The sequence below is a fragment of the Pleurodeles waltl genome, chromosome 6 (genome assembly GCF_031143425.1).
Source record: "Pleurodeles waltl isolate 20211129_DDA chromosome 6, aPleWal1.hap1.20221129, whole genome shotgun sequence".
In the NCBI taxonomy this organism is placed as follows: Eukaryota; Metazoa; Chordata; class Amphibia; order Caudata; family Salamandridae; genus Pleurodeles; species Pleurodeles waltl.
In genome coordinates, this window is record NC_090445.1 from 107,085,340 (window position 1) to 107,097,584 (window position 12,245).

The following is a 12,245-nucleotide window of genomic DNA, read 5'->3' on the forward strand; positions in this document are numbered from 1 at the left end:
TGTCTGTGGGGTCTTTTTTATTTTTATTTTTTGCAGTTTTATGTAGCGAACAGGTATTGGAGCGCTTTATTTATTTATTTAGCAGTTTTATGTAGCACATACTCGACACAAAGGTATTGGAGCACTTTATTTATTTATTCTTTTTTTTTGCAGTTTTATATAGCGCAAACTCGATACAAAGTTATCATAGCACTTTGCATGAGCACCAGTTACATTACAACAAGAATACATTCTTTTTTGGTAGCAAGGGGAGATTAACTAATTTGCCCAGAATCACAGGATGTTGAGCCAGCGCCAAGACTTGAACCGTATTCCCCAGCTCCAGAGTCGGCAGATCTGACCCTTACGGCACAGCTGCTGATGCTTGTTGGGGCAGTCTGGGAGTTACTTTTTTTTACATAGTGTTTGGTAATACAGGTTCTGCCATTTCAGAGTGATGCAAATTGCTATAATTCATTTGCATCGACTTTGGAGAGATGAAGAGGTGAAAGAGCTATTTCAGGATTGTAATCTGTACATTCTCGTTCTGTCAAGACCTTTGCAGTGAGTACATTAACGAGCTGACTTGAGTAGAGCTTAATACTAGGCAATAGCTCATGCTCTTGATAACCTCCGGAGGGTCACCAACCAAGCACATAGGTTAGTTCTAGGCAAAAAGATGGTGAAAGGTGTTGTCTCCAAAATGGTGGAAAAGGTGTTGTGACTCCAGACCCAAGCACTTTACGGCTGCAAGCTTGATAGCAAAAAAACATCTAGCCTTTGGATATAAATTTGTCCTCTTCAAATAGAGTTCAGTTAGCGGAACCTTGATACAAAGGTATTACAGCACTTTACATGAGTACTGGTTACATTACACAAGAACACATTCATTTTAGGTAGCAAGGGAGTGCGTGTTGGGGCAGTCTGGGAATAATCCGTTTTTTTTAAATATAGGACTTGCTTGGTGATACAGGTTCTGCCATTTCTTAGCGCTGCAAAGCAGGTACCATTCTTAACAAAATCACTATAATTCATTTGCTGCCTCTTCTGTTATTCTCTTTGTATACAGTCAATGTATTTAAAAGGCTGGTATTGCCAATGTAGAGGGATAATTTCTTTAAAGGTTTAACACACAGAAATATATGGCTGTCCCCTCTTCTTTGCTTCTTACTCTTTTGACCCCCTCATTCTCGAGGTTAAATGCCACAAAGGTGCCTTTTGTGGCTTGTATGGTGCTATAAAAGCTTAGGTATACACACTAGAAAGGAATGTATCTCTAGGGTGTCACAGCCAGTCTGTAGGAATGAGGCAAAAACACTCCCAGGATGGCGGCCTTGTTGTGTCCGCTCTCCTGCAGTGACAGGCCTGGGAAGGTTGATGTGGCACCTGGCATATATCCACTACACTCCAAACACAAACACATAGGTAAAATACATTGTCATTTACAACTCTCACAAATGCGAGTCCTATTGTAATGCAAATGCTTGTTTTCATTCATTGCCAAATTTTGAAACACCTGAAAGTATTTCCTATCAGGGTGTGTTATAAAAGACCCTCACATGTATAAGGTATAGAATTTAATAATTATAATTATGCCGTGGCAGTGACAATTTGTGTTTCCGAATAGCAAGTGTAATTTAGAGCAGCTGTGCTGACAAACACATACTATACATTTATTACTATAATACGAAGGTCAAATTACAGATTTTTATCCTAGTAGAGAGGAAGTGAGTTGAGAAAAAAGCTGGTTACTGCACTGCCTCCCAGACTGGAGGTTGCAATCATTTCACACATGGGAACACCTTTTCTAATAGCCATGAAATCTCTTCAATGTGTTTTTACCTGGCTACACAAATGTAAACCCTTTGCTGCTGGTTTTGGTTAAATATGCTATTTATTATCATGACCTGAGCTCAGCTATAGGCAGGCGCCGTTAATAGATCACTTAGAAGTGCTCTGGTCAAATTTTCCACTAAACAAGCCCTATAAATACAAGTCCTTTATTACTAAATCACTATATTTCCCACTTTTCTGTTAGCAAATGTATCTGTAATGAAGAATAGCTGTAAGTAACTAGGCCATTAGTATGCTTTTGCAGCTCTCTCTGTTTCTGAAAATGACCAAGCAATCATAGCAGGGGAAATTTACAGTATCCAACAGCGTCAGGCAGTCAAATACAGCACTTCTCTTGATTTCCTGCAGTGACTTTGAGGACAGCTCAGTGTATTTTGCTGCTGATATAGCCACAAACACTAAGCTGGACTTTGCGGTTAATGTTTTCTGTGTCTACAAGCACACCAGTGCCAGCCTTGGCACACTGTTTCCCTATGTGACTACCTTGGGTGCAAAAAAACCTAACCAGTATCAGTAAAGGTTTGCTTGTATTTCTATGGTTCCAGGATCTAATTGCCCCTCATGAGCCCCCATAGTGTACCCGTATTGCCGTATTGGCATGATGAGGTGAAGATTCCTCTGTGCCTAGAGAGAGAGCCTTGCAGTTGAGGTTAAAGCCCCCAGGGAACATTTGGAGGCCCGTTCCCTAGTTGTTCAGACTTGGGTTCCCTTTGGATAGGGCTATGGGGTTCCTGGGCTAAGTGGACCAGCAGCGTCCATAATTACTGCTACTTGTACAAAGGTGCCTCTTTGAGTACCTTGATGCTATGCATAGATGATCTTGGGGTGTAGGGAAGGGGGGAATTTAAGGAGCATCTGTCTCTTGACATCATCTTATGACATCGGATGGGGCTTCAGATGTTGCTAAATAAGTGTTGTGCAGTGGGATTACAGGGAGGAGCGTAATATTTTGTAATTGGTGCAGGTAAGTGAGCAAGGCTGTCTCACCTGTGCTTGGTAATATTTCTGGGCCACAAACACGTTTTCAGCAGATACCTAAACAGTGTCTCCAACTTTGGGCATATTTGTCTGGAAGCAAACGACATGAAGCCCTTGTTTAGAGATTTAACCATCATGTTCACTTTAGATCACCATGAAGGTCTCTTCTGCAAATTAATGACTTCAAAAACTGATTACTTATGTGTTCCATGACAGCTGGGCAGACTACAACTTCAAATCAGTATAGTGTGTATTTTCATAATAAATTTCAACAACCAACTTATCAAGGAAGGGGGCATTTTTCTGTGCTTGCTTTCCGGACAGACTGAGAAAAACAGGCTTAGCTGGCAGTATGTGTATCACAGCTCTAAACATTATTCTGGAAAATAACTCCTTATGTGGTCACACAGGATGTTGGCAGTGACTCTAGAGAAAAGGGGATCATGTCCACAGGGTTGACCCTCCAGGGTAAGCTGCAATGATATACTCAGGCATCCTAGAATCAGTGGGCTTACCCATTTGTTATCACAGTTATTCTAACACTGAGTAGAAAAAGAAGGGCCTGGGGGTAGTATGGATTTTTCAGGTGAAGGTCAGTATACCTCACCCCATGGACTCAAAAGGATGCATCACTAAAATCGATCAAATGCAACCAACCTTGTAGTCTCCCCATAGGAATGCAAGTTGGGTTACTTCTAGGAGAGCATGTTGTGAGGTAGTTAGTGTTACCTTTATAAAACGCCTTAGCAACCTAGAACTCAGGGCTTCCCTTACAAGGACACTAAGCTGTCATCTGAGTGGTCTCTGGAGTGAAAGACCACGAGGTGATAAATTAACTGGGAGGAAGTTTCATGGCAAAAGTCGAAAATAGCTGGGTGGGACAGCAATGACACGCCAAACACATAGGCAAGCGTGGGCACCATTGCACATGCAATTGGGGTGAACACTATGACACAATTAACTCCATCACACCTTCATACAAGAAGATTGAAAACTATCCCAGACACAAAAGGACCTAAACACACACCAGGTGAACTAGATCAAGCATATGAAGGGCAGCTTGAACTATGTCAAAGTATCCATGTTTTTCAGATTTACATGCAAGTATCAAATCTGGTCAAACTTTTGTCTTTTGACTCTAGTACTTGTAGTCATTGATTTGAAATGGGATAATAAAATAGGACCATCCCTCTGCACCATTTCCTCAGTAGACACTTTCAAGAAGAAGCTGAAACTACTTTTACTCAAAGGCATCTTCCCATCTGCTCCTAAGATAACTTGAGCCTACGCATCCAGCCCGTTTCCCTTCTCGTTATCCCTTTTCTCCTGCAGTCGTGTGTAACTTATTTTATCCTGGATCTCCAGCCATAATCCCATCTCTTCTCTGGATTGCTTTTCTACCTGCTTCCCACTATGTTGCACCCACTTGTATTTCCTCAAATAATCATTCGCCCAGTGCACTTTTGCACAACATGGAAGAAAACGTCCTCAGTGGACTGGCCATATGTTAGCTATTCTTAGGTTTTGTGGAGTACTTCTATATATTTCTGATTTTCGGTTCAGCAATCAGCGATTATATTTTTTGTGTAACTTGCAGAATGCAAGTGAAAGATTTTTTAGCCATGCAGTGCACATGTGTTATCCACCTGCAACGTTAACCCTATACATCTTTGCACCGCAATTCCACATTTTGCTATGTAAACCAATAATTCATCTTAGTGCTCCGATGACCGAAGGCCTCGCTAAAGCTATATAAAATAGTATAAATAAAGTAAAATAAATGAACGACAGCTCCAACAGAACAGAAAGTAAATAGACCTCTACTGACCCCCTGTTTACTTAAAAATAAATTACCTTTGGTGGGTCCTACCTATCATCCATCTATAGACCACTTCTGCAGTGCTCGATTTGGTCATGAATGACAATTTTGTATGTGAATCTTTACTCTCGTTGACAGGATTATACATTCCTAAAACTGAATGCAAAACTCTCCAATAAATAGGCAGATTAGATGAGATACAAACCTGTGCATTTGTGCAAAATAACCAACCACAATTTCTGATTCACAAAATATGTACAAAGCGCTTTCATTACCAAATAATGATTTGTAACTGGTAAATGCCAGTTTAATGACCAAATAGCAATTCGGTATTTATTGCAATTTTCGAATCATAAATCACAATTTACAACTCATAGTTGCAAATGGAGCTCATTACAAAGGCAGTTATTGATGACATTGCTGACGCAGGGAGTCAGCCAGGAGCTGCCCCACAGAGCCAAAGGGCCAGGCAAAGGAGCAGAGATCAAAACTTACTACAGTTTAATGACAAATGCCAAACCAATGGCAATTCAGGTGTAAGATGAGGAGGGGGAAGAAAAATAAATTAATATTAATCAACCAGGAACTGAAGAAGCTAGTTGAGGAGTGTGTGGCCATAAATGACAAACCTTTTCGGAAGGCCTCAGTGACAATATCCGAGGTCACTTAAACAGATACAAGACCGTATAAATGCAGTAGGTGTAATAGAGATGTTGAGGAAATTAGGAAGTGATGGTATAACCGCCGCTCTAGGACCAAAGACAGAGTAGCTAACAGAAGGTTGGATGCAGATACAACAGGATGAGGACCGAGCACTGAGTTACCACTAACTTATAGAAGTCCTGATAGAGCCACAGATGGCATCCTACTTGACCTCTCTTCAGTCTTCAACACAGTCTTCAATCTCATCCCTATCAGGCAATTTCATGAGGCTGGCATTTAAGGACCCACCCTCAAATGGAGCTGCACCTTTCTCACCGGAAGAATACAAACAGGCAACATGCCACCATACTGCTCAAAAACCAAGTAATTCATTTGCAGAGTCCCTCAGGGTTTCTCACTGAGCCAGACCCGCTTCAAAATCTACATGACTCCCTGGCAGATGTTATCCACACACACAACATTGACATACTAACCTGAGCCAATTGTTTGTCTCTCTCAGTCAAAACACCCAGGAGCAACTTTAACTCGGCATGACGAAGTGGCTACCTGGATTAATTCCAACTGTCTCAAACTAAACACAGACAAGACCACAGTGGTAATCTTTGTAAAATATGCCTTCCCGTGGGGCTTATGGATCTAACCACAAGCAAGAAACTTCAGGATCATTATCAACAGAAAGTTGGATGTGTCTATTGTCCTGTACCTACCTTCTGAGGCTATGCTGGAATAGTTGAACCTATATCTGTACTTATGTGGGTAGACTTGGCATGTGTGGCTCTACTTGGGCATATTATAGTTCTGTTTGGTCAGTTTATGCTGTACCTTTGCGTCTGTAACTGTAGCTCAAATTGTTGAGCCTCTGTTGAGCTTTCTGGGATGTTTGTGGACATCTGGGTGTGCCTTGGTATTTAAGGCTGTCCCAATGGGTATGATGACAGCACATGGTCTTGTTAATGCTGTGCCTGGGCATTGCTGGTGTTCCCAGACATTATTGCCTGTGTGTGCTCATCGTGACAATGGGTGATTGTTACTGCAAATGTGGTGCTGTTCCGTGGCGTTTGGACCAGTACCTTGGTGTTGTAAATGGCCCTTTTGCAGGGTTATCCCCAAACTTTTTGCCTTCTTCCTCCTATTTTTTCAGGTCTGTTTTTGCTGGTTTATTGCCTCTGTGCACTTTACCACTGCTAATCAGTTGTTAAGTGCAAGTGCTCCCTATAGAAATTGTACTGTTGATTGGTTTATCCATGATTGGCATATTTGATTTACTGGTAAGTCCCTAGTAAAGTGCACTGGAGGTGCCCAGGGCCTGTAAATCAAATGCTACTAGTGGGCCTGCAGCACTGGTTGTGCCACCCACATTAGTAGTCCTGTAACCATGGCTCAGACCTGACACTGCAGTGTCTGTGTGCGCAGTTTTAAACTGCTAATTCAACTTGGCAAATGTACCCACTTGCCAGGCCTAAACCTTCCCTTTTACTACATGTCAAGCACCCCTAAGGTAGGCCCTAGGTAGCCCCAGGGGCAGGGTGCAGTGTATGTTTAAGGTAGGACATATACTAGTGTGTTTTATGTGTCCTAACAGTGAAATACTGCCAAATTCGGTTTTCACTGTGCAAGGCCTATCTCTCTCATAGGTTAACATGAGGGCTGCCTTTAGATATCCTTAAAGCGCACATTCCCTTTGAGAGTAGATAAAACTGGGGAGTTTAGGGTCTCTGAACTCACAATTTAAAAATACATCTTTTAGTGAAGTTGGTTTTTAGATTGTTAGTTTGAAAATGCCACTTTTAGAAAGTAGGCATTTTCTTCCTTAATCCATTCTGTGCCTCTGCCTGTTTGTGGATTCCCCGTCTTGGTCAGTTTGACAGTTGGGATGTTCACACCTCTCCTCTAGATAGTGACACAAAGGGAGTTGGGGTGTAGCCTGTATATCTTGATTATCCATCTGTGCTGGAGGGGAGGAGAGGAGTGGTCACCCACACCTGAAAGGACTGTGCTTGCCCTCACACAATGCCGTCTCCGACCCCCTGGTGTGCGTCTGGGGCCTGACCTGGACAAGGAAGGATCTTGCAAATACTTGAGACTCTGCTTTGAAGTTTGCTAACTTCAAAGGCAGAACTGGGTATAAGAAGAAGACCCAAAACCCCAGACTTTTAGAATCTTTCTGGAATCAAGAGGAACCTCTGCCTAGGAGAAGAGCTGAAGGAGGAGTACTGTCCCTTTGCTGTGTTGCTTTACTGGACTGGCCTGCAGTTGCTGCTTCTGCCTGAAAAGAGTGTAAAGGGTGAACTTTGCTGTGTGTCCTGCTTGAGAAAGTTCTCCAAGGGCTTGGAGTAGAGCTTGCCTCCTGTTGGAAGCCTCAGGGACACCAAAGACTTCAGTTTCCTCAACCTGCAGCACTGGGAAATGTGTGTTTTGTGCTGTTCAAGAGGAGAAACCACGGCAACACTGCAAATGATGCCACTGGCCTGCACCGTGACCTGCCGACGCCACACGGAGTCGCATTGCCCCACTTCGCACCGCGACCCTGGTCTCTCCAACTCCGTCATTGGACGACTTCACCGAGCCGCTGCTCGCACTGCGACCTGTGGACCCGCACTCCGGCATTGCCTGCTCACACCACAGCCTGGGCATCCCCGACGACGCTGCTCCTGCTGACACCGGCGCCGCTGCCTGCAGCGTGGCCTGTGGACACCGCTCATGAGGTACAGGAAGCACCCTCCCGTCCCACACCGCAGCCCTGGTCCACCGACGCCAGCATCATCGACTCCTGTGTCGTCACCAGGCATCCTGTCTGCACCGTGGCCCATGGACACCGCTCGTGAGGGTCACGAAGCACCGTCCCGTCCCCCACCGCTGGCCTGTGCCTACCAACGACAGCGCTTCAGCAACGACGCTGCCTGCACCGTGACCTGTGGACACCACACGTCGCACTGCCCTGCTTCACACCGCAGCCCTGGTCTCACTGACGCCACTGGACGCCGTCACTGAGCCTCTGCCTGCACCGTGACCTGTGGGCACCGCATCGTCCCATTTCACACTGCAGCCCAACGCTATCCACGGCGGTGCACCTGACTTCATCAACCTGGAGTTCGATCTGCAACACGTGTGACCTCAAGGACCCGACGACTCCTGCACCGACTCCAGAACCGACACCGCGACGTCAGCGGCGCTGCTCTGCGGAGCTCACAGCGAGGATCACGACGCCCTGCAAATCCAAGGTACTGTTTGCGGGTCTTCCCGACACCGTAGCTGGCCCGCAATGCTGCGGCCGACCTGAAATGTTAGTTTTGCTGATCACAACGCCGTGATAGCCCCAGGTGGCGCTATCGACTTCAAGGAACTGCATTTTTGAGTAAATCTTGCAGAATTCATATTTTTATTACTGTATGTTGGATTTTTATCGTATTTGGTCTTGTTTTATATAGATAAATATTGGCTATTTTTCTAAAACTGGTGTGGTGTCCTTTTGTAGTGTTTTCACTTATTACTGTGTGTTATGTGCAAATGCTTTACACATTGCTTCTGAGATAAGCCGGACTGCTTGTGCCAAGCTACCAAGGGGTTATCTGAGCGGGTATCTCCCTTATCCTGACTAGAGTGAGGGTCCCTACTTGGACAGGGTGCAAACCGACTGCCAACTAGAGACCCCATTTCTAACACTTGGCATCTGAGTCTGTGTCTGACCATATGAAGCTATACTGGGGCATTTGGTGCTGTGTTTGCCCAACCAATGCTATATTGATAAATACGATGCTGTGTTGGCCTGCTGGGAAAAGTGCCGTTCTCATTCCCTCAGGAGAGGTCAAACAGTTTTTCTTGCTAGTCTCCTCTTTCGCTGCCTGTTGGGAGTTTACCAGTCTCTCTTCACATTACTAATTTCTTCTTAAATGGCTCTCTTATCACTAGTCCAAAAGTAACAATACTGGGAGTCACAGAAATCTATTTACCTGGTCAAAGAGCTCCCGATTTTCTTTTCCTCGTGATGCCTGCAACACTCACTTAACAGCACTGACAAACCTAATGCAACAATGAAAGAGGGGTGGCCTGCCCCATCCTCTGACAGCCACTGACGGGCCCACTCTTCACCCCGGCACGCACCTAGGTGCCTCCCCTGAGAAACCTTGTTTTTTAATGCATGTGCCTGACACTTGCGCTGATGACTCCACCTCCCTGACACAGGGAGAGTTGTGGCATGTAGTCTAGGCCCCCCCAACACTGCCAAACAGAATTGCATCCCATGCTTTGGGAAACAGCAGCGTTTTTTAATGCGCCCACCTAGTGCTTTTGCTGGTGACTCTGCCTACTCGTACAATCCTGCCAAGTACCATGCATCAGGCGTTAGTCTAACTCATTTCAGTGTGGTGGTCCGCATCCGAAGCAAGCGCTACTATAATGCACAGACCTGAGTGGCAGCCACTCAGCGCGACACTCTCTCATCCATGGTCCTCGGCACACCGGCCACCAGAGTGGTTCGAGTCGGGAGTCACTGAGGCAGGCGGGCAGCCACAGCATCATGATCACCGCAATGGACCCAGCATACCAAGCCACGGCGCCGGCATGCCCAGGCACTGTGGCCTGCTAGGAGGATCCATTGATGCAGCAGATGAAACTGATCATGCAGACTGATCAAATCAATAGGTGGAGCTAAAACCTTTAAACATGAAAATGAAAAGTACAGTAAACACCTCTGTGACTGTGTGCACTGCCATAATGTTATTGCAGCTTTGGTGACAAACTGAGAGCAAATGTGTGCAACGCAGCGGGTGGCGTGCCAGAGTCCGGGGAAGTTGGCTGCTTAACTATAATTAATTATTTTCATACTAGTAAGTCAGTGTTTCTCTTGTCTTTATTGCTTGATTTTGCTCATGAGAAAGTGTCACTCATAGTTGTTGAACTGTCACTCATAATTACACTGAAATGTAAAAAAAATTCACACATAGCAAACTGAAACCTTGGCAGCTATGCCCGTAACATGGAAAGCTGGGGCACGTAGTCCAGGGTCCCCAACACTGACTAACAAGATTGTGTCCTGTGCTACAGAGAACAGTGACAGAATTTAATGCGCCCACCCGGTGCTTGCGCTGTTGACTCCGTCTCCCTGCCACAGGCACATAGTCCAAGCTCCTCAACACTGCAAACAGGATTTCATCCTGTGCAGTGGGGAACAGTGGTGGTTTTTAATGTGCCTACCTCTTGCGCCTATGCTCTTGTGCTGGTGACTCAACCTCCCTGCCACATGGAGAACTGGGGCATGTAGCCCAGCCCCCCAACACCGCCAAACAGAATTGCACCAATCTTTCTGCATAATTTAGTCCTCCACAAGTGCATAGTTCTAGTGGACGAGTGCAATGCTTCCCACGAAGTCCTTAATAGAATCCAGGTATTCCTTCATGGAATCTGTGCATGGCCGCTCCTGTCTGCGCTGCTCTACTAGTGCAGTGGAGCAACTGTTCTAGTAGTGTCAGCAGAGAGAGGTCGTGGCATGGTGACGTGAACTCGGAGTCCCAATCTACCACAGGAGTACACTTCTAATGCCTGCAGGACCTCACAGGGTGTCAGGCAGAGGCCAAACAGCAGGATCCAGTACAGGTATTTATTATTTATTTATTTCATTTTAGGCACACGTAATTACCCCTAGGTGTCTTGGTGCTGAAGATGAAAGCATCCCTGCACTAAGAATTATTGAAATAAGTAGGTTTTAGGGACTTGCAAAATCTTAAAAGATTGGGCTCGAGACATAACTAAAAGGGGAGATTGCTCCATGTCTGTGCTGTAACCACTGAAAAGGCTCATCCAACCAGCCTGGCCCTAAGAATTGTGTGCACGACAGTGGGATTCAAAGAAGCAGAACATAAGAGTCTAGGAAAGGTATATCTTTTGAACATAAAGGAAATGTAATTAGGGAGATAAGTAGAATAGAAGGACTTGTGACAGAAGCAGAGGGCCTTGACCTGCTTCTTTTCTCTACTGGGACCCAATGCAGTTTTAAAAAATATTTGGAAATGTTGTCAAAATTGTAAATGACCACTCTTGCTGCAGTGTTCTGAATTAGCTGCAGCCTGTGGTCAGGTAGTCTAAAAGACCAACAGACAAGTATTGCTGTAATCCAGCCTACTAAAGAGCAGAGATTGATATCAATAGCTGCCTTGATGTCCAAGGATTGAAAAGTAGAACCTTTTTTAGCACTTTCATAATCAGGAAGCAGCTGATCATGAGTTTTCTAACATGGGCTTCAAAGGACATTATGTAATCAAAGATGCCTCCAAGATTGCATGCTATAGCTGTCGGAATGGGACAAGTACGCAATGACTGATGCCAACTAAAAAGGAGACCGAGAAGAAGACTTGTCGAACACCAAGACTTTAGTTTTATTGGAATTCAAACGAAGGGAGCTACTATTCATCCAACTAGTTATTTCAACTAGACAGCATTGGGAAACGATCCTGTGAGGAAATGAGATTCCAGTTCATACATTTGATGATTTGGGAGTCGTCGGCATAGGCGTAAAACTGAAAGCCCAAAGAGGTAACCAGTTCAGCCAGTGGAGCTACATACACCATAAAAAGTGTGATGCTGATTGCAGAGCCCTGTGGAAGAGATCTAAAATTGGAACAGAAAGGTGCCAATTGGACTGCCTTTGTTCTAGCACTCAAAAGATACTCAAACAATTGGAGAGCATTCCCTTGAATACCAATCAAACTGAGTCTATCTAAAAGAGCGGCATGGGAAACCATGTCAAACGCTGCTGACAAATTAAGAATAATGAGGGCCAAAGAGCCCCCATCATCTAATATCAATGAATGTCTTTAGCCGCAACAGTAAGCAAGGGTTCGGTCCTCACCACAGGTCTAAAACTGGGTTGGAATTCATTAAGAACATTGTTCTCTCCAATATACTGGGATAGTTGGGAATTGTCCCTACTTTCCATAATCTTAGTGAGAAAAGAGAG